This window comes from Grampus griseus, assembly GCF_964374135.1.
Source record: "Grampus griseus genome assembly, chromosome: 18".
Taxonomy (NCBI): Eukaryota; Metazoa; Chordata; class Mammalia; order Artiodactyla; family Delphinidae; genus Grampus; species Grampus griseus.
In genome coordinates this window covers 31,331,051-31,349,162 of record NC_139012.1, presented here as the reverse complement: position 1 = coordinate 31,349,162, position 18,112 = coordinate 31,331,051, and the positions used below count along the sequence as shown (strand labels likewise).

The 18,112-nt window shown below is 42.1% G+C and overlaps 1 protein-coding gene across 1 annotated transcript in view; it reads right to left on the bottom strand.

The window, feature by feature from the left end:
* The window catches only part of KLF12 (KLF transcription factor 12), a 444,681-nt gene extending 432,691 nt beyond the window's left edge, over positions 1-11,990 (bottom strand). Inside the window, exon 1 of the mRNA XM_082675656.1 lies at positions 11,789-11,990. The gene's annotated coding sequence lies outside the window, so the exon portion shown is untranslated. The remainder of the gene's footprint in view (positions 1-11,788) is intronic.
* Between the last annotated feature and the right edge of the window lie 6,122 nt (positions 11,991-18,112).

Below are 18,112 nucleotides of genomic sequence, written 5' to 3'. Positions count from 1 at the left end.
ACCAGAGAAACAGAGAGGAAAAAAATTGATTATATTAAAATTTAAAATGTTAGGGACTTCCCTGGTGGTGCAGTGCTTAAGAATCCACCTGCCAATGCAAGGAACACGGGTTCAAGCCCTGGTCCGGGAAGATGCCACATGCCGCGGAGCAACTAAGCCCGTGTGCCACAACTACTGAGCCCATGTGTCACAACTACTGAAGCCCACGCACCTAGAGCCCATGCTCCGCAACTAGAGAAGCCACCGCAATGAGAAGCCTGCACAGCGTAAGGAAGAGTAGCCTCTGCTCACCACAACTAGAGAAAGCCCGCGCGCAACAACGAAGACCCAACAAAGCCAAAAATAAATATTTTTTTTAATTTAAATGTTAACAATATCAAAAGATACTTCTTAAACAGACAAGAGGCCAAAGATTAGTTTTTGAAAAAATTATCTGCAATGCAGGCATCAGACAAATGGTTAATAGCTGTAATATATAAATAACTCTCACAAAAGGACAATAACCAAATAGAAAAATGAACAAAGAATAAAGGGCAACTCTTAGAAGAATACCAATTTACCTACAAACATAGGAAAAGATGCTCCAGGTCACTAGAAGTCAGGAAATAAAAAACTGAAGTTAACAATGAGATACCACTACACAACTATCATACTAGAAAAGTGTCATCTATTGCTGATGGAGTTTATGGGAAAGGGTATTTCCCTGCATTGCTGGTGGCAACATTTTGAATCCATAACGCCACCCTGGTGATCGATCCCACAAGTCTGTAATATAAAGATATTTATTACAATATTGGTTTTAGTAGCAAAAACTGGAAACAAAGTATTGCCCATCAGTAAGGTAACAGACTATAAAATAACCATACCTTGCAATATATACAACAGTTTTGTTTTTAATGGATTAGAGTTCTTGCAGCTAAGTGGAAGGATTTCCCTTAGGCAGGACGAAATGAAAAAAAAGAGTCTCCAAAAAATAATCTCATTTTTGTAAACGTGATCAAAAAACCATGTGTGCAGATGCATCTATAACTCTTATGGATATGGAGAAAAATATTAAGACACATAATACTGATAGTTATGATGAGGGTTATGAGGGAATATAATGCTATTGTTGGCTAGAGGAAGAAGGGAAGCTAAGTAAAAAAAAGAGAAAGGAGTTCACTATAAAATCAAGTTTAAAGTCTCCACACACGTGTACCTACTTTTATCAGAGAGAGAGATTTGTAAACCCTGCCCAACAAGTGAGTTTCTGCAAAACACAGCTTATTTCCTATAGATCTTAAGTGGTAATCCTTTGAAAAACTAAGTCATAAAGGTAAGAATAAATTCACATGTAAATATTATAAATATCTAGCTTTGAGTTGGTTGTAAACATTAAATACTACCTTTAAAACGTATATACACATTTTATGTACAGTAAATGTGCAATATAATTTTTGAAAGAGAAAACACTTAGAAAACCACGTTTAAATGGAAAAAGGTTTTCCAAAGGTTTTCCGATAAGATTGAAAGCACTTAAAAGAGACTATAACATAAATCTAAGAATATCTAGTGTATTATTTTTAGGCACATAAAAGATCTACATGAAGAAAATAAACTGAAGCAGAATACACTAGCATGGCCCTTCCTTTGGGCTTAACTGTGCTGCATTTTCCCCAATCTGCCTATACGTTGGGACAAAGCCCATGTTCTATTTATCTTAGTATTCTCAGCACCTAACATAAGCCCTGCTATGTGCTAAGTGATGAAGCATCTCCCTAATTTCCTTCAGAGTATGGATGCATTCCAATTGCACAGTCTCTTCTAGGATTAATTGGGTTGATCTCTCTAAGCTGTTATATTTGGGGTTTTATATACCCCCTTAAAGTATGTTTTGGAAGGAGATAAGAATTCATCCAATAATATTCACTGAGCAGCACCTCTTTTGTGCAATGTGGACTTTCAAAATGTTGGCTTATTAAGACTAAATGAAAGTTAGGAAGACAGCAGTGGAATGAAATGGGAACAAATTATTTTACTGGTGTTGGAAATCAAGGTTCTAGTTTTGACTTGGCTACCTTCTAGCTATTTTACCTTCACTGTGTCCAATCTACATTATAGGATTGTCAGGATGAAACTAAAACCACTCTGTAAACCACCAAGCACTAAGAAATTCTTTTTTTGCTGGCCCCTACTTCTCAAGAATTCTAAACTGTCTTAATTACAAAGCTACTTATACATAAAACACAACTGCTTCAGCCTGGAGCCTTGGTAGAGTCCCAATATACTCAACAGAAAGTTCAGTGTACAATAAAAATACCGTCAATGCTCTTTATAGACTCATTAAGAGTTCATTTCTTTCTTATTATACAGTCTCTCAAAATGAAGTACCTCGTGTGTTTGCTTAAGTGTCCTGTATTTATACCTACAGCAGAAAAGCTAATGCACATTCCAGAGGATATCACTCTTTAAATATTCAACCACTCTACTGTAAAGTTCCTTTCTAAATATCCCTTCAACTGACTCTGACCTTCTGTAAAACTGATCGATTTTCAAGTTTTCCCTTCCATTGTTCTTACACAGAAAAAAAAGACTTTATTCCTATATGTAAAGGCTTTTGGTCAAGGCTAAAATTCCCAACATTTATAAATAAAACATATATCAAACCTCTTCAGCAATATGCAAAACTTTTATTAGATAACTTCATATAAAGTGTACTTTTAAATTTTTATTAATCAACCACCATTATTTTTGTTTATCCAAATAAACCTTCTCTAAATTCACTGTAACACTGTGTGCCCTACTAGCCAAGCATATGCCGGGATCTATTTTTGGAAAAGAAAATTTTCTGGTGATACAGCAAATGACAGAAGTTCGCCAAAACACCATAAAGCCATCAGCTCTAAAAGATAACAGAAAAAGAGGTGTGAAATCACCACAGATGCCAAAATAGCTGTTTTTAATTTGCTCTCTTCCACTTGCAGGTTTGCTGTTTCTTTTCTATAAAACGTAAAACTTTTTCCATGAAGGATTTGTGCCACCTATCCACTTTCAAACCTTGAAACCTTTGATTTCCCAGCTAGGAGCAATTTTTCTCCCCTGCCTTTTGTTTAAGCAACTTATAGCACTTGATCCATGTATCACAAATTACTTTGAATTATAATTTTCTACAGAAGTCTTACTTCTCCTACTTGATTTTCAGCTCATTGGTGATGTCCTACCCATTTTCATATATAATTCCAGATACATGGTAGGAGCTAAATAAGCATAAGTCCAATGAGAAAGTAAGGCATTTTTTATACAGATAATATGTTTTTTATTAATTTTATTATGCCTCTGACTTTAATAGCTTTATCAAACAGAATGCATACTGGTCAGAATTTATTGGTCTACTATTAACATTATGGAACATCCTGTAGCAGTTGCCGCCTAAAATAATTTTTTGGATTAAGTCTCTTAAACACAGAATTGGCTTCTACACTGATGTAAATATTCTAGTAAAGGTATTCTAGTAAATGTGTATCAATATAATCTACAAATAAAACAGCCTCTAAAGACAATATTTATTTGTACAATCTCCCATTCTTTTGCTCTAATTCTCTACAATAAAATTAATTGGAATAGCATATTTAATGCTGAAGGGAGGTAAGAGTAACACAGAGGACAGTTCAAAGGTTTTCCAGTCTTCAAATCTTTGCTTTAAAGCTAACTGGTTATTGATAATGATGGCATTACTCTGTGAAAATCAGTTTCCACATCTATTAAATAGAAACCATAATATCGTACACATGTACTCAATGAATATTTAATAAAGGAAGGGAGGAAGGAATCTCATGTTTCTAATATATAATGCACTCCAAAAAACTTGTACAAAACTCAAATATGTGTAAGTCAAGGGACTAGACTTACATTTCAAAGGACACCCATTCCCAGAGACAAAGGAATATTACAAAATCTGTAATTATACACAATCTATTAGTGTCATTAAAAACAGATGTATAGCATTTTGTATGTTCTGTCATCTTATTATTTTTTTACAATTCATTAGCTTACCTCCGCTAAGCACTTTCAATAAAGATTTACCAATTTTCAGCACACCTAATGATTTCTTTGTCTCAACTGGATAATAAGCCCTGTTTCTCAAAACCAGAATCAAGATTTTCATTTTCCCCTTTTTCTACTCAGTTTGTTAATGAAAGGCATAAAAACAGTAAAATTCACAAATAATTTTCGAAATTATTATCAAAAATGGCAAAATCAGGGCGGGGGGAGGGGAAAGACTGTTACGTGGCCCCATCTTACAAGAGTTTAAAAAATTTCATTCATTCATGAACTGATGATATTCGTAAGTCAAAATCCAGTGTACAAAAAGGTACTTCGGCGGTCTCCACATAGAGTATTCAAAGTGTCAATTATTTGAAAGTCAACTAGGCATGCCTGTTTACTAAATAGTACATATTAAATAACCTAAGGGACTTTCCTGGCAGTCCAGTGGTTAAGACTTCGCCTTCCAATGCAAGGGGTGTGGGTTCGATCCCTGGTCAGGGAGCTAAGATCCCACATGCCTCTCAGCCAAAACACCAAAAACATAAACCCGAAGCAACACTGTAACAAATTCAATAAAGACTTAAAAAAATGGTCCACGTCCACAAAACATCTTTACCGTAAATAAATAAATAAGCTAAGAAATGAAAAGCACAGTGCCTAATTTCTGTATTATAGTAGCTGCACAATAAAGAGTGGTTGTTTTGTTGCTGCTATTCATTCTCAGTGGCTGCTTTTAAGAGAGGCCATCAATATACTAGAAGAGGGCTTCCCTGGTGGCGCAGTGGTTGAGAATCTGCCTGCTAGTGCAGGGGACACAGGTTTGAGCCCTGGTCTGGGAGGATCCCACATGCCACGGTGCAACTGGGCCCGTGGGCCACAACTGCTGAGCCTGCGCGTCTGGAGCCTGTGCTCCGCAACAAGGGGGGCCGCGATGGTGAGAGGCCGCGCACCACGATGAAGAGTGGCCCCCACTTGCCACAACTAGAGAAAGCCCTCGCACAGAAATGAAGACCCAACACAGCAAAAATAAATAAATAAATGAACTCCTACCCCCAACATCTTAAAAAAAAAAAAATACTAGAAGAGATGAAAGTTTTTTTCTTCCAGTTTTATTGTGATATAATTGATATATAGCACTGTGTAAGTTTAAAGTATAACATACACCATGAAATGATTACCACAGTAAATTTAGTAAACGTCCAACATCTCATATAGATACAAAAACATAAGACAAAGAAATTTTTTCCTTGTGATGAAAACTCTTAGGATTTACTCTCTTAACTTTCCTATATAACATACCGCAGTATTAATTATATTTATCATGTTGTATGTTACATCCCTAGTACTTATTTATCTTATAACTGGAAGTTTGTACCTTTTGAGCAGACTAATATTTACTGAGCACTAAGTATGTACAAGGTTCTATATACTGGATGCTTTGCAGGCATTACCACAATTCTGATCCTCAAAAACATTCTGCAATGGTGACATTATATGTTCTTGTTTTTGTTTTTATTTACCAATGAGTAAACTAAGACTTGCAGAAGCAACTTGCCCAGTTAGACGGCTAAAAACTGGGTAGCTTAAGGTTTCAAATCCAGTAGTATTTAACTCCACTGCAAGGCTTCATTTGGCAAGGAGAAAAAATTTTTCAGGAAAATGTAGTGAATTGTGGAATGATTAATAGACATGAATATACTGACTAGAAATGAAAAGGCTAGGGGAAATGACCATGATATTTGGCACTTAGCTACTGAAAGGACAGTCATATGGACTGTACTCCTCAATTTGTTCCTTCATTAAGTATTTTAGCACTATATGATCAGCCACTATGTTAGAAGCCATGAAAGTAACTATGAAGAAGATTCATTTCCTGCTCTCAAGGGGCTTATTATTGGGAAGGGACAAGACAAATCAACAAGCAATTACACCAGAAGGAACATCGTGTGTTATGGGGCCATAGATTACAGACTGGAACCTGGTGTATTCTTCAAGCAAGGGATGATAAATAAGAGTCCCACAGAAAGTGATGTTTACAGTGATAGTTGTAACATGAACAGGAGGTAGGCAAGGTGTATGTGTGACACGGAAAGAGTTATATTGATGAGCTAGTTTGAGTCTGTTTCTTTGCTACTGCAAGCATAGCAGTGTGCAGAGTGTGAAAAAAAATCGTTTCTTAACTGGAGGAAATGTAGCTGGGGAGAAATTATGTAAAGTATTATTGTTCTTAATTTTCTCAAAAATGTGTGTGTGTTTAAAAAATGTACATGGCCGGAAACGTGTGCATATAAAAAAATGTGTGCAATAAATTTTCAAATACCCATTTAAGATCCCCATCATCTACCTTCCTTTATTGTTCACACGTTGTACTGCAACAACATCTGAGTCTAACCAAGAGACTAAACCATAAATCAGACATAACTTAATCAACAGAATCTTGGCTTAACTAGGGATTTGAAGTTCAATAGGCTGTTCTAAATTATAGTACAACAGCACAAATTTAATGATTCCATAAAAAAAAAAACATTAAGGGCATTTTCAATGACCAGTCGATAGAGGTTTCAGTTGACTCACTGAAGAAGTAGCCTGGAGGTTTATAATCTCTAAATAATCCTTGCTGATCTTTATTTTCTATTTTCTATAAATGATCATGGAAACTGTATTGTCATGTATTTTCCTTTGGAAAAGCTCAGATACTTCACCTGCATTATATAAATGTTAACAGTCAGTAACTTTTATACCAGCTACATAAAAACTTTTTAAGAGTGACTTGATCTCAAGGTCATAGAGCAAATCTCTGGTGAGACAGGAATGGAATTCATGACCTTTGACTGCCAGGAGTTTTCTACCCACACTCGGAAATTCCTTCTCCATAAGCGTAATTTATATGCTCACTTTGAGAGGCTGGAAAGTTCATCCCTTTTAGGGCAGGGGGTGGGGGGACGGGGAGGTAGTGGTTTTCCTGTCAAATCAGTTGACACACCAGTGCTTTACAGTTTTACAAAGTGATTTTTACCTACATTATTTCTTCTTACCCTCACCACAGCCCTGTAAACTGCATATGATTTTTCCCATTTTAAAGACTCAGAGGCGTTAAGAAATTTAACAAAGGTCATCCAGAGTTGGTAAGCAAGAGAACCAGGCTCAAACTACAACATCTCTGCTTAAATCAGTCCTGATTCCAGGATGTATAATCTTAGCAGACACCCGATTATGAAATGAATGAAGGTTTTCTTTACAGTTATTTATTTCATTTTTTACAATCATTTACCTTGGTTGTCATGTAAGTCTGTTGGTTTGTTTTCTTTGGGGCAGGGCTGTTTTCATGTTTTAAGTCTGCTTGTTAAACTAAAGTGAAAATAGTATTATTAAACATAGAATTTGAAAAAACAAACTCGGCTTGTTCTTCTCCTCTTTTATGCAAGTGGGAAGGGGGCTTTTTACCATAATTCGTGGTCATAACGTACATGGTTTATGTATGGGGTATGTACCTATACAGGTAGAGAATATAAAAACTCACATTCATAAATATAAATACTATGTATGTACACATATATATGTACATACCTAAAATAGTGGCTATATTTTTATATATGGTATATACATACACATCATGCCAGCAATTATTGTGAAAAGCCATATATACTGTTAAGCACGGTGAATGTAGCACATGAAACACAATTCCTGGCTGTGGAGGCCAACAAGTTGTGATAGTGGCAGCTTCTATGGCCTCTGATGGGGGTGGGAAAACTACCCCAAAGCTCTGTAGTTTTTCCCCTCGTCTTCCACGCCGGAATACAGCAGCAAGGGCTTTCTGCTACTGCATCTGTACCTAAAAAGCAACACTGTTTGGACCAGTCCAATTACTATGCTTTTAGTAAAATTTCAAAAATATATACCATTAAATTAGCCACAAAATAAAAGTATGACTTTGAGTTGGAAAAAAAGACAGGAGGAAAGCCCATCCCAGAGCAGAATTCTTTGAGTGAATATCCTGTAATCTACTGCCAGACCAAAACAAATTTTCATTGGAGCAGCAGGACTACTCAAGTAGCCACTTTTATGACAATAAACACCCCAAAGCGAAAAATCCTTTTGTAACATAATTACTGAGAATATATAGAGAAAGTAACCATTTAATCCACAGCATGTGTTCCCTACCGCAAGAACTCAAAAGCTGACATCGGATGGGGTGTCGCTGCTCTATGGCCTGACAATGAACTCTGGCCAGCTGAAGTCAGACAGTTCTCTGCAAGGGCCTGGGATCTAGAAACCAAGCAGGTCTCACAGAGCCTAAGGCTGCTGCCCTTCTGGGCACGGGGGAGGGCCATCTGGTTACCTGCCTTTTGATTTGGGGACCCCTGGTTGCGGTGGATGACTTAAGGCTGTGGTTATAGGGTGTTGCCAGGGATTTAATCTTACTATTTTCACCCTTACATTTTGTCCATACGTAAGACTGAAAGGCGTGCATAATGTGTAGCCTGAAAAAATAAATAAACGTGAATTTTAAAATGGAAAATAAACGAACACTGGGCAAAAATACAGACATTTCCACTCCAGTACCACGTGGTATTTTCAAAATGTAAATGACAAAGGTGAGCCACTGCCATCTATTTTAGGAGTTATTTACAAAAATGAAAGTTGTTTTCTAAGAGAAAAAGATAACCATGGCGTTGATTCTGAATAAAACTCTTTGGAGATTTTTAGCTCTTGTTCATTAATCAACATGGACGCACAAGCGAGGAAACGTATTTATCCAAAAAAGAATAACTTTTCAAATAACTTTGTGCCACTTCTAGTTTTGCAGAATACAAACTTCTTTGTATTAATACACAGATCATCTACAGCTAGATTTATGAAGTTGACACTAAGAGGACTGTTACTCTCACAATATAAAGAAAACAAACCATTTGACGCCCCAAATTTAATGTGATTAGTCTCATGTTAATTCGCAGAAATATGAAATTCCACACTTTCCATTTTGTACCATGATGAAAATATCCAAGACGTTTATATGTTCAACTAGTTAACAACATCACCTCACTGGTCAAGTTACTCAATACTCTAGATTAACCAATCCTGGCTTGAGTTCAAAATGCTCTCATATGGGCTTAGAGGCCTAAGCACTTATGCCATCTTTATGGGGATAGAAAACACACCTATATTTAAGAACAAATTATTTCATTACGTTGATAGCAGCCTGCTTCATGATATGACATCTAAAACTCACTCTAAGTCTGCTGAAGTGCATGTTTACCTTTCCCAGGAGGCCGGAAAGTAATCCCCGAGGAACATAGATTTTTTTTAAAACGACCAGAACACTAACGCTATTACATGCCTGATGGGTGCTCTTCGGAATGACTGTCAAGCATCCTGATTTGTTTTTCCCTTGGTCTGGGGAGAGAGAGCGCACCAGTGTTTGCAGTCCCTCCCTTTCTGTACACACATAGGCTGCAGCTGTAGTAAACAAGCGCCAGCCAAGAGTTGCTGCTAAGGTCAAGGTCTCAAATGCTATACCAGGACCAATTTTCTCCCAAATGACATTCAGTTGTGGAAAAGGAATTTTCTGGAGGAAAAAAAATACTAAGGGCCCATTAGCGCAACCATTTTCATTCAGTAAATAGTAATTCAACGCATTCCAAAATAAAGTTTAGCTGACAGAAGTTTCTTTTAAATATGCATTACTAAGTAATAGATAAATAACTGAAGCACTTCAAAAAACAGAAACCCCTCAAGGATGTTTCTTTACCTCACACAGCTATAGTAGTTTTAGTACATAAGTGATTAAAATTTTATGTGAAAACATCCCAACTTTTACCAGCGCAAGTATATTTCATAATAGTTATGAATTAGAAGGTAAAAATAACAAACCTCTTCCCTAACTACATTACAAATTTCTGTCAATTCTTGTATGTTCAAAACCCTCTCTCCCCAACTCGGGCTCTAACTGACCAGGCTGCAGCCATAAAGATGTAACTTATGCAACCGAATGTTTGTCCTTCAACCTATTTCTAAGCTTCTAAAGTGAAACATTTTCTAGTCTAAAAGTATACCCCTTTATCACAACCAATTTCTATGTGGTTTTCAAAAATGTAAACAACATCTGAATGAGGTCTGCAAATAGCACAACCAGGCTTTTTTTTTTTTAAGGTGAGGGGTCACTGTTTTTACTGAATGCCAATTCCAAAGAGCATTTCTTAGAAGATGGAATACACTCACCCTTCAAAGTGACCACCCCTATTCCCCATCACAAGCTGCTGCCCGTTAAAAGCCACCAAATTTATTTCAAAGCGTTAACTTATCTAAACAACTCTATCCTCCAGTAAGAAAAGGGCACGAAGGCGTCTAGGTGGATTTGCAGAATGACGTGCGTTGATTGGCAGATGTCTACCGAAGCCACTAGATGCACACGCACTAAACGTAAATAGAGCTGCTCCTCTCCCTGGTGTTACAGGGAAACAGAGAATATTAAAGCTGATTTAAAATAAAATATTCGAGTGCTCGTCTGAGGAGGATTCTATTAGCCAGTGGAATTGCTTAAAACAATCCATACAGCACGACACTTAAACCATCTGTACAGTTAAATTAGAGAGCCGACAATACTAACCACACAAACTGTTTATCCAGATTACACATTCCGTTGTACTAATACTCTTTAACTCAACACAGTCAGCTTTTATCAGCTGAATAAAGGCTGTTACTATTAAAGTATGCAAAACTGGAAGCGCAGGGTGAAGGGGGTTGGGAAGCTGCAGGGCATATAACAAAGGAATTGGTACTTTTTCCAAGCATTTGCCTCAAATGCACTTCGAAACAGAACTGTTGAGTGCACCCCACCCTTTTCCCCAAAGATAAAAGTTTTCAAAGTTCTAATAGGCAGTTCTCTACCCAACAAAAGCAGGATTGATTCTCCCCGTAGGGAAGCATCTAACGCGAACACCAACTAATGTCGCGGAGGTCAAGTCCGAGTCCTCGGAGCGAGCCTCTTAAGGCAAGAAGTGGCTCCCAGGCCGTCTCCGCGGGCTTCCCGGCCCGGGTGGCCCTGCAAAGTTGCCCATTGTCAACTCTGGTCAGGCCCCTCGTAATTGAAAATAACAGCCACGGGCCAGCCCCTGGCTACTTCCATGGACCAGGCACTGTAGCAAGTGACAGTTACACATCATTACGACCAGAGACAATAATGAATGTAGCACCAGGACCACTATTCATGCCAGCAGTGTCATCTCCGCCTTAACCCCTTCCCCTCCGCTCTCTCCAGTGCACACCCAAGCCCACAAGGCCCGGTGCGGCAGCTCTTCACCCAACTCGCTCTCTTCCTGGGGGCACACTACTTCCACAAGCTCCCCCCCCCCAATTCAGCCCTGGTGTTTTATTTCTCATCCTTGGCAACTGTCAGGCAAGCACTGCAACCAACAATTCCACAAGGGGTAGAAAAACATTTGCTTAATTCACGCTACTTGATAAGTTCTTTTTTAAAAAAATTGCGAGGCGGGGGTGGGGGGGGAGAAACCTCCTTCTTTCTTCTCCACGAATCCAACCGACGCTACTTGCTCTGCAGTAGCATCGCCCTCCCTCGGCCCCCTCCCGCTTCCCAACACTTTCCCCCTTTACGAACACAGACCAACCAAAATGATTTAACTTGAGCAGATGACAGAAGGAAAATAAAACATGTTAAGAGAATACGGTCTGATCTGGGATGGCACAAAAAAAAAAAAAGAGGAGGGGGTTGTTTATTTTGATAAGAAACGGAATCGGCACAGACCTGAACAGAAGCTGCAGAGCAGGAGAAATTGTTTTCTTTCCCTCACACAGAGTCCCCCTCTCTCTCTCCCTTTCTCTCTCGCTCTCACACGCGCGCGCGCGCACACTCACACACACACACACACACACACACACACGGCGTCACCCGCGCACACTCACACGCACACTCGCACACGCACACGCACGGGCAGAGCCTCTCAGCTGCTCTCTGCAGTTCTCAGGAAATGAATGGGGGGCAACCCAGGGAACTGTTGTACTTGCAAATGACTTACCCGGATCACATGATGCGCTAAATGTAGGGTGGGCCGGTGGGTGGAGGCTGCCGAGACGCGAGCCCGGGTCTAGCGGGGGGAGCCTCGCCAGGCCCGCATCGAATTACCCCGGGGCCCAGCCGAGGGGGTTGCAAGACGCCGCTTCTCCTCCCTTGCAGCCCGCAGCTCAGGAAACCGGAGAGGCGCGGAGGGGGGGGAGGGTTGGGGGGAGCGGGGGGGAGGTGAAAACACCAAACCCCCAAACAAAAGAGCTCCGGGTCCTCCTCCCCCGAAACAAAGCCCCGCCGCTGCGGGCGAGCCCCGGGGTGGGGCTGAGGGCGGGGGCGGCGGCGGGGAGGGGCTCGCTCAGCAGGCGCTAAGTCGCTTTATTGCCATAAAATGGGGCCCCCGAGCCGCTCCGCCCGAGGATTAGGAGGCGGGCTCTGAGTGTGATGGTTGAAATCCCCTGTGGGAAACTAACCCCTCCCCGCTCGCAGAGGTAGAAGGCAACACCCACTGCCCGGCCCTCGCCTCGGCGCCCGGGCCGCCGGCTGGGGGGTGGGTCCGCGGAACCTCCACCCCGCCCCACCCCTGCCCCCGCCCCCGGCCGCGGCGGAGCCTCCCGATCACCTGCACCACCTTGCTGCGGCACCCAAAATAACCTACACATGGCCAACGCCGCTTTGGGAGCCGCGGGGCGAGGGGTGCCCGCGGGCCTCGCGGCGGGAGGAACCCCCGATTTCAACTCGTCTGGGGAGGACTCGCGCGGAGCCGCGAGAAAGTCCCCTCTTTTGTGTCAGCGCGCTAGGCAGCCTTAGGAAGGGAATTCGGAGACAAATAAAGCGCGGAGCCCGCTCGGCCCACAGCCCCCGCCGCTCCTCTCCCCTTCCCTCCCGCCCGGGTGAAAGCGTGCAGGGAGGGGGCCGGGGGCCCGAGCCGTCCCCGCGGCTCACCCACCAGCTAACTTGGAAAGGTGTGGGCGGAGCCGGCTCCAGCGGCCGGCGGAGGCTGCGGGACCGCTCGCGGGGACCGCCCCCGGACGCCGGGCATCGCCAGCGCCGGGCAACAATGGGGTCCCGGCCCGGGCAGGCGGTTCCCTGCGCGCGGGGCTGCGCGCGAGGCTGGGCTGGGCGGAGGGCCGCACGCGGAAGGCGGGGGAAGCATTGTTTGGGTTCTGGAGCGACGCAAGTTGCGGGCTAGGCGGGGGCGCCCTCCCTCCCAGCGGTTCACCTTGGCGGGATGAATGGGGGCGAGGCGGAGCCGCGCGGCCGGCTCGGGAGCCCGGGGAGAAGGGGCGTCCGCCCTCGCTCGGAATTTAGGCAGGCGGGCGGACTTGCGGGCGGGAGGAGCAGGAAGCAGGAGCTGCAGACCCGGAGCGAGGAGCGGCGGGAGAGGGGAGTCCAGCACACCCCCACCCCGCCCTGCGCCCCGAGATGCGGGCAGCCAGGAGCCGCGTCCTTCACGCCCTTCCCGGGGGCCCCTCCCTCCCCGCTTCCGCGCCCGGGGGAGCGGATCGGCGCGACTCTGGGGCGGGAGGGGGAGGAGGCAGCCCGTGCGGCCCGGCGTTCCCGCGGTGGCCCCTAGGGCGCGGGGTCAGCGCGGCGCTGGAGGGTCGGCGGGGGCGGAAGCCGGCGCGCGGGGCTGGGAGCTGGCGGGCCGGGCGCGGCCGGCCGAGGTGGCGATTGCGTGCGCCACTTTCTTGCAAAGCTGCGTGAGCGCGCTGGGGCGCCCAGGCCGCCGGACACCCCGGCGCGGCGCTCCTGAGCCCGCCCCGCGTGGGAAACCGCCCCGGTCGTGGGAAGGCAGCGAAGGGGAAGTTTACATTAAGGGAAGAAAGATTCGCAAGTGTGGCACGAAGTAGGGTGGGAAGAAAAAGGAGGCAGAGGCCGAGAAACAGGAAATGAGAGTGAAGGGACGAGTTCTAGCCAGGAAAAGCCATGTTCTACATTTTCTGTGGCATTTTCCAAACACTTCTAGAGGCCCGGTGTGCGTTATTAATGAAAACAAAGGCAGTGCACTGCCTGGTGTGCTCTCTACCTCCTGCCACATTCTGTAGGTGAGGAAGATCGGCAAGGTGGTCCAGACCGGAGCAGGATTCCACAGCCCACTTCTGGTCCTGACGGGATGAATCACTGGGCCTGCGCCTGAGAAATCAGGATTAAGAGGAGGGGTCTGTCCTGGTGTTAGGGTGTCGAAGAACAAATAAGTGAAGGTGGCCAAAAATTGTGCCCCACTCCTTAAGCGAAGTATCCTTAGACTAGGAAAGCAGCGCGAGCGGGAAGGCGATGGAAGCCCACATCCGAAGACGTGGGTGCGGCAAGGGAATCAGGAAGCCCAAAGGAAGATGGAAACTGGGGGCTGAGGGGCCCTCCTTGGGGTGGGGACTCTTCCGGAGAAAGCAGCCCCGAACCCCACCCCCTGGCCTGATCCTGGGCGCCGGGTAAACAGCCCTTTACATTCCTCTACATCTGGATAAAAACAACATGAAAAGACAAGTTTGAAAAACCGTAGAACATCAACAGATGCACAGCCTTTAAATGAAAAACTTGCCTCTACTGGAAACACTGTAAAGTTTTCCTCTAGGTGGGGCAGGGAGTGAAAGAAGTGAGTTTAACTGCAAGAGTGGAAGGATGCTATAAGACATTATGTCATCGTGGCAGTTCTTGTACTAACAGCTCTTTCTCGAAGAGAGCTGAGTGGCGGACTTACCATAAATATATTCTAGAGCAAGTGATTATGCACGTGGAAACGTATTCCAGACTGCACTTCCTTCCTATGGCTCCAGCCATGAGCATGTTAATAGAATGATGAAAGATAGATAACAAAGTACGGGGCTTCCTTCGTGGCTCAGTGGTTAAGTATCCGCCTGCCAATGAAGGGAACAGGGGTTCAAGTCCTGGTCCGGGAAGATCCCACGTGCCGCGGAGCAAGTAACCCCGTGTGCCACAACTACTGAGCCTGTGCTCTAGAGCCTGGGAGCCACAACTACTGAGCCCACTCGCCTAGAGCCCCTGCTCCACAGCAAGAGAAGCCACCACGATGAGAAGCCCGCGCACCGACACAGAGTAGCCCCGCTCACTGCAACTAGAGAAAGCCTGCATGCAGCAATGAAGACGCAATGCAGCCAAAAATAAATAAAATAAATTTATTTAAAAGAAAAAAAGAAAACAAAGTACAAGAATCCATTCCAGAGGGTTAACGAATATAGAGATAGGTCAAGGTTAATATCTAGAAACTGTATAGTGTGGTTAAAAGAGAGAAGTATATCAAGTATTAGAAAAAAAATACTAGCAAATTTTGTTAAATTGTTGACATAAGAAAGAATACAAATGTTAAATTAAGGCAACTCCCCAGATAGAAACAGGAAAAGGTTTAAGAGAGAGAATCACTTCATTGTGTGAGCTGGGGATGGATATGGAAGGGCAAAAACAGTAAGAAAATAAAGAAGCAAGGTATTATTGGCACTTAGGATACTGGAGACAATTGTATGTGAGTGTGTGTCTGTGTACAGGCATACATTTCCAATTCAGTTTGTATAATTCTATCTCTGCATAGAACTTGGATTTAAACAGTAGGGTGTGAACAGCTGGGAGGAGGTAGGAAAAAAGTCTACATACCCTGGCAAAAGTATGTGCACATCCTTTATGTTTAGTCCTTTCTCTTCTACTTCCATGTGTATGCAGGGATGTGAAAAAGCAGAAAATCTAAAGATGGCAAAGTTATTTTACCAAGAATGCATAATTCTGTCTGCATAAAAGAATGTGTTGAAATTACAGAATCATAAAATTTCAGTGTTGAAAGTATCTGTCAAATCCAATTCTATATGATACTATAGTTCTGTTTCAAAACAAGATGATTTGGGTCAAAGATAATGACCTGTTTTCCTAAGTTTATATACTTCATTTATTTAGTCTTTATTATTGCAAATACCAGAAGAATGAATTAAAGAGGATGTAGGTTTGTATTCTGACATTCTTATACACATAAACAGTACACACGTTGGATTTCTTTTCCCTAACATATTGGCCAGAAAGAAAAAAAAAAAAAAAAATACACATGCACCATCGAAGCAAATAATATACCTAATTCAATGTAAATACACAGCTAAATTTACAACTAGAGATGTTAAGTTGTTAATGTAAATGTTACCTACCCAGAAATTTTTTGCCAGATCTTCTTATACTTTACCAGTTGTGATACTCTTTGAAAAATTAATGTCAGTGACAGGAACTCTTTTACAGTATTAAGAGTATTACCTGTCCCATAGCCTGATTTCTCTAAGGTAAAGACTCTCTTCAATATCTATGTACATGTAAAGTTCTTAAGCCTTTGGCTGCATGATGCCAAAGATTGCATGGATGATTTAACACTAGTATAATTTGGCGGGGGTCGGGGGGGCGATGAAGTCCATTTTCAAAAGTAAAAGCTGTGTTGAAAGACTAGAACTGACTAGAAGTGAAAATGAAAGGTGATTCCCGGGGCTTTAAATAAATTAAAAAATATAACCTTGATTTTTCCTAGGGCCTGAAGTGAATATGTGCTATTAGGTTTTCAATGCCTGGTTGTTTTTTTTTTTTTTCCCTTGTGTCATATTTTGGCAATAATGTGCAGCAAAGGGAGATTTTCCTGTATGAGAAAGGCATCTAAAAGCCTTACTACAAATGCAAACAGCTGGTGATATTATGTGATTACATGCAACATCTTTTGATTTGAGTGAGGGGGTATCTAGAAATTAGGGGAAAACGACATTTCATAACTTTGTTTTGTTGTAGTCAATACAGTTTTTGGTCCTTCTAGCTTCAATATCTTCCTCACATCCTGAGATGTGTCTCTTCTTTTCCAAGATCCTGCATAGTCATTTTCATTCAAGTTTCCCCCTGTTCCCACTACCACATGCCCTCCTGGTACCCCAGCTCTGAACTTCTAGCCCCTCCTCTCATATGCAGTCCACCTCTCCTACAGCAAAACCTTGATTATAGCATACCTATATTTAGAAACCCAAAGTGGCACAAATTTGTTTCAATACAATACGATGACACTTAAGGGCCCCACTTAGCTTTTCATATCTCATACTTCCCCTCCCAGCACATGTGGCCATCTTACAATGCCCCATCCATCCTGGATACCTTCACTTAATAGTCCCCCTCCTTTTCCTCCTGTGGAATCATCACCAAATGATGACATGACACCCCATACACATGTATGCATCTCTTATTCCCTCACCCAAAACTCATCTTTCCCTTCTTTGAGCTTCTTCTGGTATAATGGAAAGAGTGCCTCAGCCACTGACCAGACGGTTTTTTCATCCTTTTTCTGATTCTCAATTTTTCTACCTATTTGAATAATATTTCCCTCATATTGAAGGATTAACGTTTATTGTACGCTTATTTGGACCGATGTGAAATATATTTAGCCTGAGCAGGCATCCAGCAAATGTAAATTCCCTCACTTATTCTTAAGGTACTTACACCTTTCTGCTTTCATTAAATATTGTTGGCTGGCCTATCACAGATAATCCTTTGTGAACAAGAGCAGTACCTGAACCATTTATTTAGCCTTCCTTTCACCCGGCACACTATTTTGCACATAGTAGGGAATTAATGAGTACTAGTTGAATCTATTCAACAATTATTAAAGTTAGAATGACATCATTAAAATACAATATAGAAGAAAACCTGAGTTTCCATTTGTGTACATATATTGAAAATAAAATTCTGGCATATGTTGACAAATACCTTCTGAACATTAATTCTGGCAACATTCTTCAATCAACTTTCTTCTAAGTTAGAAGTTTTTACGTAAAGGAATATATTAAATTTGAAGCATTTTTACCTAATTCCACTGTCCCTATCATATGTAATCATTTAAAAATTATCCAATCAATTATACTACTTTTCTGTGTTATTAGAATTAGAATTATACTGTATTGAATAAAAATTCAATTCTTCAGTATCAGAGAGGAAATTCACAACAAATTTGTTTTCTAAAATGGCACTTTGCAACTTTTTAGGTTGCAAACATTGGAGCTATAATTTTGTGATAGAGATAATCTACAATTTTAAATATAACAAATT